Raw genomic sequence first — 13,922 nt, forward strand, 5'->3', positions numbered from 1 at the left:
TTTTTATAGCATGTAAGAGTATATGATAAAATTTCATTTTGGCCAAGCCAAAGACAATCCCTAATAATCAAGACACCTTATGTAACATATACCGTGTATTCTTTGGGTTTGGCTAATCAGGAAGCAATAATAGCTGAGGTATATACACATACCTATGTATATATATCTATATATACATGTGCACCTGTTATGATATTCAACTACTGTTTACATTTCAATATTTTTTATGTAATTTTGATATAATTATCGATTGTTGCGATATATTTGTTTAATAATATGAATTTTTGGAAATTTTGAGTTATTTCAGGGAACTCAATTCGAGTAAAATTTCTTTTATTTTTGCCGACAGGAATAAGAAAGATGCTTAATCAATGTAGAATTTGTAATCAATTTTTTCGGAGTAAAATATTTTTTGGAAGTACATACATACGTGTATACATTTTTTGGTAATTTCGTGTGTGTGTGTGTGTAAGTAACGTTCGTTATTCGCTATTTTAATATCGGCATCACACTCTTCATTTAAAACACAATAAAACGGCAACAAGAAATCGTACATAAACTTTTAAGGAGTCGTTGTAAAAGAGAGGTTTCAATCTTCATTCTTCATGGTGATGTAAGTCGTGAAGAAATTTTTTAAATTTTGCAGAGGCGTTTAGTTCTATAAAATCTTCGGGCAAGGAAATCATCTTTACATTTTCGTACTGCTTGTTAGCGTAAAAGTATCTTCGAGATGATTCATCTTATCGAGATGAAAATAGGGGCTTTGTAGTAAAATGATGTCAAATGAATTGTTATATGATTTTTTCTCACTAGGTTATAACAGTTCGAATATCAGCAATTCTTCGGTAAAAATTCTGTAATTTAATTCCTTAATTTCATTACTGTGGTTTCCTTATTATAAAAAAGACTATGACAAATTGAAAAAAAATTTAGTTAGGTCAGCCATGATTTTTTTATTACGAGGAACTCAACATAAATTAAAAGTTACCGTAACGTATTACACAATATAAACAGTAGTAAACTGCTGTCCCTTTATATTTTTCTCACAAATCCATCATTTATATCATTTATGCAAAATCTTTGACAGTCATTAATATTATGCATGTTATACTATATGTATGTATATGTATTTGTAAAGAATCTATTCATTTTATCTTTCTTTCTGTTATGTATTACGCATAATTTCTGTTCATTGCTGTAATTCAATTGGATTGTTATGTATGAACAAATCAATCTCATTAAATTTTCTTACAAGACAATGGAAAGTATTAAGCTTCCATTTTAGATTGAAATTATCATATAGATTAATTAGTTTTTCTTCTTTCTAACGAATATTATGAGTTTTTGAAATATTAAACAGGATTCTTTTTTTTCTTAATGTACTACGTATATACCAAATTTAACGTCGAATTTTTAATGAAATGTTTACTATGTTATACAGAGTGTTCTGTGCAATTTGGCAAAATTACATACATATATGTAGCTCTAAAACGATAGAAAATAAAAGATATGTCATTAGGCAAAATGAAAAGGTTCCGATCGAGTTTTGAAGATTTTACGTTTACCTTTATTTTTCTAAAGTGAATTATAAATGTTTCTATATAGCAATCGATGCCAAACGGTCTTTTTATTTTCTACATATAAAAAATGAATATCTTTTACTTAATAAACACATAGATCGAAATTGATTAATTTACAAGATATTTGAACTTTTATTTCGTAAAACTTCTCGTATGAAAAACAAAAAAAGATATATCGCAGTAGCAGTACAATTGTGTTTATATCTATATGTATCTGTTTCTTTTTCATACAATTATTTTTACAAGATCAAAGTTAAAATATATCTTCAACTAATCAATTTAATGTCATTTACGTGGATCAATCTTTATACATATGTATGTACATATATACATATCTTTTTAATTCTTATGGTTTCAACGATGTATTAAAATCACATATGTTAGTGGCTCGCGAAAGTATTCGGACACCCTATAGAAACTTTTTATAAATATATACATAGGTATATTACAAGTGTTACACGAAACTTTATGATGTTTTATTAGCGCTGTAATGAGATATGACTATCACGATTATATTAATAACGTTTGAAATAAATCTGATAATGTGTATAGAAGGTATAAGATATTTATTAATTTATTGCAAACATACAAGTACACTTCGTGAAGATTATTATTTAAATAGTCAATTATTCATTACACTATTTATTGTAGTAAGTCATGATATTTAGAGAGACCATTTTTACTATTAATTATGCGTTTAAGACTCATGTAGTATATTAATTTTTTTATTAAATGTATGTTTGCAATGAATGTTTTGTCATTTCTACGTATACATTATTGGATTGGTTTCAAATTTTGCCAATATAATCACAATAATCGTGTCTCACTGCAGTTCCATCCAGGTATTATTCCATTAATGAAACATTAAAAAGTTTCGTATAATGCACATAATATAATACATAAATAAAAGTTTTCTATGGAAAGTAAGTTAATATTTTCGTGAGTAACTATATTTCAAATATTCAAATTAGATGCAATAGCAAGTAACAGCCTAAAAAGATAAGAGAAGTTGTTATCTACAATAGATCGTGTTATTGGATTTAACTATTATTGCCCAAAATAAAATCGATTGTAACTTTCTTTTTATGAGCTATTATATGCCCGATCGTGTGTAAATATTTTCGTAAACATTTACAATTAACTGTTCGCATAAATACGATAATGTCGAACGTTGCCGTTTATCTGTCCGTCTATTAATTATCCGCGCTAATTACCGTTAATATATTCACATAAATAACATATACGGATAATGCCTTTTCTTATACATGGGGTGGGAACATAAAATATAATAAAATTAAATTATATATAATTTAATTGCTACCTTTTTCGCTTATTTTCGGCCCAATTGTATTTCTTTAACGTTTTTTTAAAAATATTACAAATCATTTTTGTTTGTTACTATAAAGAGAGCAGAATATCAATATAAAAATCTCGTTACAACATATGTATCGTGTAAAGTAACATTTTAAAAGAATATTATGCGGCTAATATGAATGTATAATATTTGGTATAGGTATTTCCAGTATTTTCAATCAATTTATATATTTTAATTTTAATTTTGAACATTGTTTTTATAAGAGGGAATTCGTAGGATGTACTTAATATTTTTTCCGTTAATATCTGTTTCCTCTTCAATTCGCGTATATTTTATTTGATGAAATAAATTTTATAAAATTTTGAGGAAGGTTGAAATATTTGTAACAGTATAATTAAGTATCTTGTTTTTAGTTATAGAAATTATTTTATGTTTTTGAATTATGCAAATGATTGTACAGATTATTTATTTAGGTACTTTGTGGATGTGCTTTTGTCCGAATAGATCGGATTTGTCCCAACTCCCAATGTAAACACTTCAATTTAGGTTAGTAACGATCACCTACACGACATCGTCCTATCTTTTAAATATTTGTGATATCGTTGGTAGTTGCGTGTATATCCGTTTCTGCTTCTATAAAAGGCTTCATTTACATTTTTGAAAAATCTGATGGTGATGAAAAGAAGTGTACAATTCAATATCTGTTTCTTACAGCAAAGATAATCATTTATATTTATTGTTAGAGATACTTTACGTAGAGAGGTAATTATTTTTTAGATTACTCATAATAAATGTTTCATCATTTTATTACAGTAGCAGAAGGTTATATTAATCATACTTTACATAAATATTAAATCTATTCAACACGTTATGGTCGTTATGGATACCATCGGGCCGGTCAAATTCGATACAGATACAATTCGATTCAACAGATATAACAAAAACACTAGATACATCAGGTACGATAAAGTTACCAGTGGATTTACGACTTTACCAGGTATCATGCAGGCATTTCTAAACTTATTAGGTTTAACAGAGCTATATTAGAATTTGGGGAACACGTCCCGTATTCCAAACATTTATACCCTTCATACATCATAGTTTCACTGACGCTGTGCTCTATGGTATTCCTGGTCAGTTAGCATTCGAGATCCCAGGTTGCTGATGCAAGAATATACTTTAAAAAAAGTAGTCTATATTTCGTATTTACTGCCGCTATTTTAAAACGTTCGGTTAATCTCCGACTACAACTCAATACAACATTTGCCGTGTCGAAAAGGCCACTGCCACAAAAAGCAATGGGAATGTGACCCTGCTACAAAATACATATACATATACAAAATGAACATAAAATAAATTCGATGAGTTGGATCGCGTGCGTATCATATCTGTGGGAGTTGCTCGTGTCTGTATCCTGTATCGGGTATGATAGGTCGAATGGTGTCTGTATCGAGACTGGTGAATTTGGTAGAGTATCTATCGGGTGATCGATGTGGTGTCTCTATTGGGATTAGCGTTTTTCGCAGTGTGTATATTGAGACTGATTGTCCGATGGTGTTTGTATTGGATTTGAGAAAGCCGCGGTGGTTCTTGTATCCGGTATGATGAAACGAATGTTCCTATCTATGTACGTACATCGATGTTTCTATTCAATTTTATATGTTTCTTATTGTCTGTTCATATATGACAAATCCGAATTCATTTGTGTTGGATCTGATAGGACAAATTGTACACAGGTCGGTGTCTTCTCTACGGATTCTCATGATTCTGAAGTTATGTATTTAATCCGATGATTGCGTTTCGTTTTAATTGGATTGGGTGAGGTATATTTTGTAACTCTCTATATCCCATTCCAGAAACTTAGAATCCTAATCTTGTATATATAATTCATTTGTCAGTATTACTAATTTGTATATTTTATATTTGTGTTATATAATTTGTTATACTACAGGAATATTTTCCTTCCTTCCTTTCCATATGTTATTTCTTTGTCTTTCTTCGGAGAATATTGTCAGTGATGGGTATGCCATTACTAATTTCATGCGTTCTTCTTTCAAATTATAGCAATACTTTGTTTTGATATCCGTGTGTCTTCTTCTTTCATTATTTTGTAGAAATATATAGCGATATGAAACAATGTCCCTTTTTATATGCTTTATGTTCAAAGACAAACCTAGAATTAATATTTATATACCAACAAACATCACTAACAAAACGACCAGAGCAGTTAAAGCATTCGAATTTTGAATACATACATATAACAGCGGATAAAAGTTTAACGCGACTACTTTTCAGATAAATTATTGCGCTATATTATAAATAATAAATGACCAATAGTCTGCAATTGTTCGATATTACTTAAATTATTCGGATAATGTAAAAATTGTTATTAATGTAATAAAATTGTTCGAATTCCACTTTATTATATCCTTTTAATATTCGATTTATCAGAAACTAACACTTCTTCCAAATTTTGCAATGTTCAGTGCTTGTGTGCTTCAATGAAACAATTCCTAGCTTTCGGTTTTTGCAACTGAGTGTTCTTCTGAAATACGCGTCCTTTGTGACTAAAATTATGAAAATACCTCCGAACGGCTTTTAGACAAATGTTCAGATTATTTTTAGCACAAGTTTCATTTTAGAAGTCAGTGGCAGTTCGAAAATGATCCTTTTTGGATAAGAAGTGGATGCAGTAGCCTATCTTTACCGTAGTCTTTTAATTGATCCCAATAGCAAGCATATTTTTCTACATTTATAGATACCATACTTGCTTACAAACTTTCAAATCTTTCAACAATATATGCTATATTTCAGCAAATGTCTTTCTCTTCTTGCGTAGTGATGTTACAATTTATATATCCTTTGGGCGTAGATTGCTGGCTGCATCCACGATTTTCATTTAAATTTGGTAATTATTATTATAAATTTAATATATTATGTTAAATAGACTTATTGTTGTAAGTCTTATGATCGTTCGTAGATAGAGTGTGAGTGTACATGTAATTCTAAGGACAACTTCGAACTGTTGGTTATTTAGTATTTATAATATGGTGTGATAATCTATCAGGAAGGTAGTTTTGTCTTAAACTTTTTTTCACTACTATATATATGTATATTGCACAGAAAATTCTGATTTGTTACGTATTTAAGTTATGTAAATACATAGCAGTTGTTTACGGTAAACATATTTGTTGATAGATATAACCAAGTTTATATATGAACGAAAAATCTGAAATTTAAACTCGTTTATTTTTGAAACGTCAAAACTTTTATACCTTATACTGCACTACAGCCTTTTCTCTTAAAATTGTATATATAAAATGGTATATATGTAAATCAAATGGAGAAAAAAAATAGTTGTTAACTACTTTCAACTATAGTGCACTCTAACTCGTATTTGTCTACTCAAATATCTCCAACAATTTGATCAATCCGAAAACTGAAATTGTGAAATAATAAGGGTACTCTCATTCAACAACTAATTTACTTAGTTGATTGCAACTTTCCGAACAGTACAAACTGTAAAGTGTACAAAGTATCGGGAAAGTTATTCGAGTTAGTCGATTTCCCAATTACATTTCGAACAATTACTCGGCATATTACTAGGCAAGGTGCATCGGAACATAATTTGACCGCACACTTACTCTACATTTCTCGTGGAAATCGTGATTTGGTGTGGTTGTATGTAATTAAGAACTCTCTATTGGCAATATATCAAGGATTACGCCGGAAGCGAATACGTAGCCATGCGCAACAGTACGATTAATTGCAAGGTCGAGCAGACACGATGGTTAATTAGTTGGTATTTTTGCAGAAGAAAGATGAACGTCAGCTATATTATATTGGGTGATGATGATGCACGTGACACTGTCTGCTCTGCCATGTATAGACAGAAACGCGTTCGTCACATTCGTGTCGCTTTTAACTTAAATTAAATTGGATTCGTTTTCATCTCACTATCGTATATCGCTCGTCATCCGATCTTTTCCTCTCTTTCATTATTAGCATTATTCATTAAACAGCATTTACCTATATATAGCAGAGTTGTTTGATTAACGTTACGCTAAATTGGAAATAGAGTATTGCCGAGTGACTTACAAATTGCTGAAGACAATCCAGGCATTTTCTGTGCTATACAAAAACTAGATTTTAGATTCTAGATCATGTAACGGTGGGAATGAATCAAATTAAGTTATGGAGGTGAAAAGAATATTTTGACTTTGTTTAATACAGCGATGCTTCTTATGGATGTTTTTCAATTCAATCTGCTAACTCGTAACTTGGATTATCAATTTCTTAGACATAATAATTTCTTTATTTAGGGATCCTGCATTTTCTCTATTTCTGCCGTAAATAAATTATATCATAGCTATATTTAGAAGAATTTTAAATCGACCTATTTCAAATTGATTCACCTTTATAACTTTCAATTTCATGGTTTCATGATGTAGATATTTATGCAAATTAGTTTTTTATCAACACTTTTTTAGGAACAGCAGAAATCTATCCTATATTCCATCTACTTTATGTTGTAGATGGAATAAACAAACATTTGTTTCACTCATTAATGAGTATATTTTACATATTTTTGAGTATTCCGTGCGTTCTCCAGCTTTCAGTTTCTCATAAATGCATATAAATCTGCAGTCTATTTATGATTATAGAAATTTCGAGTTAAAGGATCCTCTGATTAGGGGATTGAATATTAGGTTTAAAGCTAAATATATACAAAGAAGTTTTAGTGTTTAATGACAAATGACGTAAGAAATAACATATGTATGTGCATATTTGCAAAAACTATTTCTGCATTAAGATCGGATAGATTGTGCAGTTTTTCTTCCGTTAGTTAAACGAAGCTAGATATTTCTGATAATAAGTCATTTTTATATCTTAATTGTGAAACATTATATTTTTCATATCTTTAATATGTAATTCAATATTTAATATATAATATCTATATAACAATATAAAATAGTATATAATTATCTAGATGTGTTTAATAACTCGTAACCTCATATAGTTTATTTTTATGAATATATTTTTTCGTTTTAGTAGATCATTTTTTATATGTTTCTATTTATATTTGTTAATATTGTTACTTATCAACAAATTATACACATACAACTTGTCAATATATTTATTGTCAACTAACTCCATTACATAAAAAGTTGGATGTGTTCTATTTCTTTTCAACGATATTATATAAAATGAAACAAATTTCATCATAGTGATGAATGTTATATTTAAAAACAGTTACATCATCGTCAGAAGTAAAACTATAAAATTTTCGTAGAACAGGTTTGGTTAATCAAAAAATTGAAGATGTGAAAAATACATATTTAAGTAAACTAACGTAAGAAGTTCCGTATTTTATAGAGATTTTTATCATTTTCTCTATTATTTTTGCTTCATTTCCGAAGAAAGTCATATCTATCAAATAATTCTTTTGTCACGCATAAAGTAACAAAAACACGTATTTTGTAATCATGGAAGTGTGTCATTCTAAATGCTATATACGATACGACAATACGTCATCGCTTGACTTACATTAGGAATGTATTCAACAGTGTATTTCTTATCGAACAGTACGTGCCGTATGACGTACCTAGCTTGACTGATCTATAAGTTATTTTAACTGAGCAAAAATGAAGTCCCTAGCCTCTGGTCCCTAGATTTTAGACTCTAGGACGAAAAAGTGGCAGTAGAAGAGAAATTAGGCGTAGTGCCCTTTCAGAAACAATATTGCATGATCCTCTTACAATTAGAAGATGGCATGATCAACGATAGATGACATGCGTAAGCAGTAAGCAGTTGGCACCGGATTAAAGGGATAATGCCAGCCGTTCAAGGAGTCATCCGTCAGTAATAATTACAATATTTTTATTAGATGTTAATAAGGACGCGAAATTTTTAAGGCGGTAAAGATTACAATGACTTTTCAAACATTATTTTCCTTAGCAAAATTGGAAACAAATGAAAAGAAATCTCACGATATGAGACGAATTCGGATCCAGGTCGTTCTAGATCCTAGACTCTACATTGTAGATTGCAGACTGAGGCTGGATTACCTGAAACCCATAATTCGAAATAAGAAATTTTCCGTCAAGAAACAGCATACTAGAGTAAAATAGTTGAGATTCGAGTCCCGTGTCCCGCCGAGGTCTAAACCGTGTCAGTCTGCTCGGTCTGTGACGTCAGAGACTTCACTTTTTTTCGTTCGATTAATGAAAAAAAAAAAAACATTATACAATATGATATTGCTATTGTATATATATTATAATACTAATTTGCAGATTAATTAGTAAATATTTCAACTGTTGTTATGTACATAATATATTCTAACAATTTCCGTCATTCGATAGATGTGAATAGTCAAATTCAACACGTGTAATCATTTTAAAATGTCTCTAATCGTACAGTTGCAAATTGCGAGTTGTAATACAGAATTTTATAAATACGCATCTTCTGAAAAATATATATATTGTATATGTCAGTACATTTAACTACTTTTTGCAAGTTGCATTTCCACTCTTATCATGTTTTACGTTCTTATCATTTCTGGATGATATATATTATCGTTACTGCATTTTTAAAATCAAATCTCGTATTCTTTGTAATTGAATGGAAAAGTTGATACTAGAAAATTGTTCAATAGTTATGCTTTTAACTTTAACTAAAAAAACAAAGTTGCCGCATTATACATACATATATTACCACTCAAAAGTATTCGAGCTTTTGATTTTCTTCGACAGGATAATGTTTAAAAAGCAATATTTTTCCTTTTGATCATTACAACTATGCATTGTAATATATTATGACGCGATAAAATAGATTTTTAAAACATAATATGCAATAAATAATTTGTCATTGTCGAATTCGTATTGATCAAAGCTTGTGAAAATTTTGTTTGGAAAATTGTTTATTATCGGCTTATGTAATTTTTTAACTATGAGTTAGATGGAAACTGTTCTTTTAAATCGATACGAATATTATCAAAATAACTTTAAGTACATGGTGATATCTAGAATCGAAGGGTACTGAGTGCTAAGTCAGGGATTTAATCTTTTTACAGTGTTATATATACTTATGCAGGATATTTCAACAGATTATTAAACAATAAATATATTTCTTTCTTTTTATATATCACATTAGAGCACTAATTTTAAGATAGACTAAGATTTTTTGCAAACTTAATTTAAGACAATTAACTACTTTCCTTTTCGCTATTATTATTACCAAGATGCTGTGATTGATGATTATCGAACGAGTAATGCTAAACAATTTAAATTTAAAATGTACAGAATGTACATAAAGATGTTTAAATTTAAAGAATGTGCAGAGTGTATAAGTACATTCGAAGCTTTAATATTAAAAATTTCTGCATACATTTCGAATAAAATTTAGTAATATCCAGTCTGGATATCTAGAGCAGTTTTGTAATATTTTTACGAAAAAATGAAAAATAAAAAAAGTTGTTAAAAAAGATTATGGAAATAAGTGCCCGCCTTTCCATGTCAACAATAACTTTAAAGAAAGAAAGAAGAAAAGAGGAAAGAAGAATGACAGAGTTTCCCGATCAATCTAATACATACATTTATTGTTACCATTAATTCGTTAGTGTTCGAATATTTACGTCTATGACATTTATGATATGATTATTTTATATTATACTATATATACATGCATCTGTCTCTGTCGAATACGTTAGTGCCAGCACGTTTCTCTCTTTATTTGGCCGAAGTAAATCGTCTTGCTCTAAATTCTAAGTTCTAACGATGAGTAACAAAATGGTAGAAGAGATGGTGTGTAGTGTGTGGCAACTACGTTCCGCTGCTGCAGACATCGCGGCGACGCGACACGAAGGGGATATACCGTCTTTACCGACCGACTTGCCAAGGTGGCTTGCCACTTGCCATTGCCATCATCGTCATCCACGTCTTCGCAATATGAACTTTTCTTTGTTGTAGCAATTCATAATCGTTGGCGATACATTATTTGCAAAAGCCCTTGGCAACGATTCTTCTCAGGAAATATAGCGTGGTCGAGGGCAGTTGTGGAAGGTTGCTCGAGTAGACAGTAAATTCTTCGTTTGTTCTTCTTTTCCCTCCACGAGGATGAAAATGTGTCTGGCGTTTTTAATTTATAATGCTGTACAATGTCATGTTATTGTCTAACGTATGACCCGAAGGTTACATGCTTGTTATTCATATACGATCGTTACTATATATCTGTATATATATATATATATTCTATATTATCTATCTATATATATATATATATAGATAATTATCTATTATATAGATATAATATATAGATATAATTATCTATTAATATATATAGATATATAGATATATTATCTATCTATCTATCTATATATATATATATATATAGATAATTATCTATTATATAGATATAATATATAGATATAATTATCTATTAATATATATAGATATATAGATATATTATCTATCTATCTATCTATTTATATATATATATATATATATATATATATATAGATAATATAGAATAATACCGATAATATATAGATAATATAGATAATATAAAATATAATGCAATTCCAATAATATATGTGTATATATATACATATATTGCATTATATTACATAATTTATTTATAAATAGACTGCATAGTTTTTATATAAATTCATGCATTTTTAAGGATGCGATTAAAGAAATAGAACCTGAGTAGAAATTTGCTTCCTCCTCTAAATATTATAACTTTACTTTGGAAATTTTGTACATTTATTTAACCACTTAACTGAATGCACATGATTTTTTTAATGTGGCTGATTATTTTGTCGTAGTTATCTGTTTATATTCTATTGATTCAAGAGTTCTGGATCTCTTATATTCTAAAATATCTATATATTTTACAAACTTCCTTTATCTGTTTCTTTATTATAAAAAAATTGAATTATCTTCACCGATAAATTGGAAAAAAATGTGTAAGTTTTGTAAAGGATCGGATTTCCCATAAACGCATAACAAGATCAGTCTATTTACAATTATTATCAGCTTGTGTTCTTAATAAACAAAAAACTGTAATTAATTATAATTTTCTTTTTTGCGTGAAAGCAAAGATCGAAGTATAAAGAATTAATAATCTATTTTTCAGTAGACAAAGGTTAGAATTTCGTAATTAATCTGCGTAGGAACTTATTTATGTAATTTTCCTTGATAGTGTAAATGTACAATATTTCCCAAAGTTTTCTATTCTATCCTAGAACAATTCTATGGTAATAAAATAAAATAAAGTAATTGAATTTGTATATTGCAATTTCTTAATTTTATTAATGCTAATCGTTACGGGAGAACGATTACGAAATCTCATGAGTAATCTCCGACCATACTCCGATTTTGTAATGTATCTCTTTCTCTCTTCATCTTTTTCGGCTTTTGTCTTGTACAACATATATATTTTCCAGGATTCTTGTCGTGAAGGTGCCAAAGATGAGGTCAGATGCACGTATAAGCAAAAGTTCTAAGTAAACCTGTTGTAATCCTCGGCTCTCTTACATTTCGTATACTTCGCTGGTCTAAAAGTTGTTCAACGTGTTTATTGTTATTGTGAGTTATTCTAACTCACCCGAGATCTCATCGCAAATCAAGTACCTATGAAACGCTCCTATCAATCACGTTTGTTTTATTTTTGTATTCAGTATTCTTTATTATTCATTGATGTAATTTGTCACTGTATCTTGAATAATTAGATGTATATGAATAGTTGATTTATTGTGAAACATGAATTTTATTTATAAATATTTGCGATGATTATTCGTCTATTGAAAGTGATAATTCATATTCCTATGTTTATACATGTGTATATATACACTCTCGATAAGCGATAATTATATTCCTATTTTCATATTTTATTCAATTCAAGCTTGTGATAGTTATAAATGAATACAGAAGAAGAATTATATATATATATATATATATATATATATATATATATATATATATATATATAATTGTTAATATATATATATGTTACATGTATGTTACATGTCGATATATATGTATTAATGTATTTTAAGTCGCATCAACTGTCGATATTATTAGCGACTGATTTTGGTACAATGGGTTTTTGTGACTGGGACTGTAAACGTGATCTATGGTCTAGATGGATTCCGAACCAATAGATTCAAATTTATGTACCGCGTTGAAATAAGCATTGTATGTATATAGTGCTATAGTACACATACAATATACAACACGAATAAATCGAGCTGCGGAGATTCCGGCCGAAAATCGATCGAGACTTGAATTCGCAAACGAATCCGAGATTTAGTCAATCGAGACAGCGCTCTTTAAACAGTTTTATCACTTGCACATTTAAAATGATACAACAATTTTTAAATAAACAAAAAGATCTTCTATTTGGTTTTTACATTAAGTTTGTATTTTTTCTATTCTCCTGTACATTTAAAAAATATGAATTCTAATGTTTGCAATGTTCTTGATTCTTTACAAAGTCTTATGAATTTATCAACCATTTTGTAATTTTTTGGGTTCCATAACTTATTTACCTTTTCAACTACATATGTTATACCTATTAAGTACATATTTCTTTCCAGATATTGGATAGCATTAAAATAAAAGAAATTATCTTATCGCATTTAAGTAATATATTTTCTGTGATTTTCAAATGGAAAATCTGTAATGCCTTTTAATTAATTTATTCTACTTCAAATGGAGAATGGAAATATCGCATCACTGAACCAAAGGTTTGAAAATAAAGTCCAAAAGTGATAAAAATAAAATTAAATTAATTTAGATTAAATTAAATTAAATATATACATTCTATTTATTCCTTAGATCGATGTTAACCATGTTGTCTTCGCAATATCAATTACGTTACACGTGTTGCATCGTGACAATTGAGTTTCAGTATCGTTCTAGGACCTCTTTTTCTCTGCTATACTCTATATTTGAACCGATTAACTCGATGGCACGTTTCATTTTTCCTACTTCGTTCCCAGTTAAATGCAACACGTTTATTATCTT

General features: G+C 29.0%; 1 protein-coding gene across 1 annotated transcript in view; it reads left to right on the top strand.

The window, feature by feature from the left end:
- LOC100643749 (serine-rich adhesin for platelets) overlaps positions 1–13,922 on the top strand; it is a 133,438-nt gene that overhangs the window by 2,156 nt on the left and 117,360 nt on the right. The window lies entirely within an intron of this gene.

This window comes from Bombus terrestris, chromosome 6 (assembly GCF_910591885.1).
Source record: "Bombus terrestris chromosome 6, iyBomTerr1.2, whole genome shotgun sequence".
Classification (NCBI taxonomy): domain Eukaryota; kingdom Metazoa; phylum Arthropoda; class Insecta; order Hymenoptera; family Apidae; genus Bombus; species Bombus terrestris.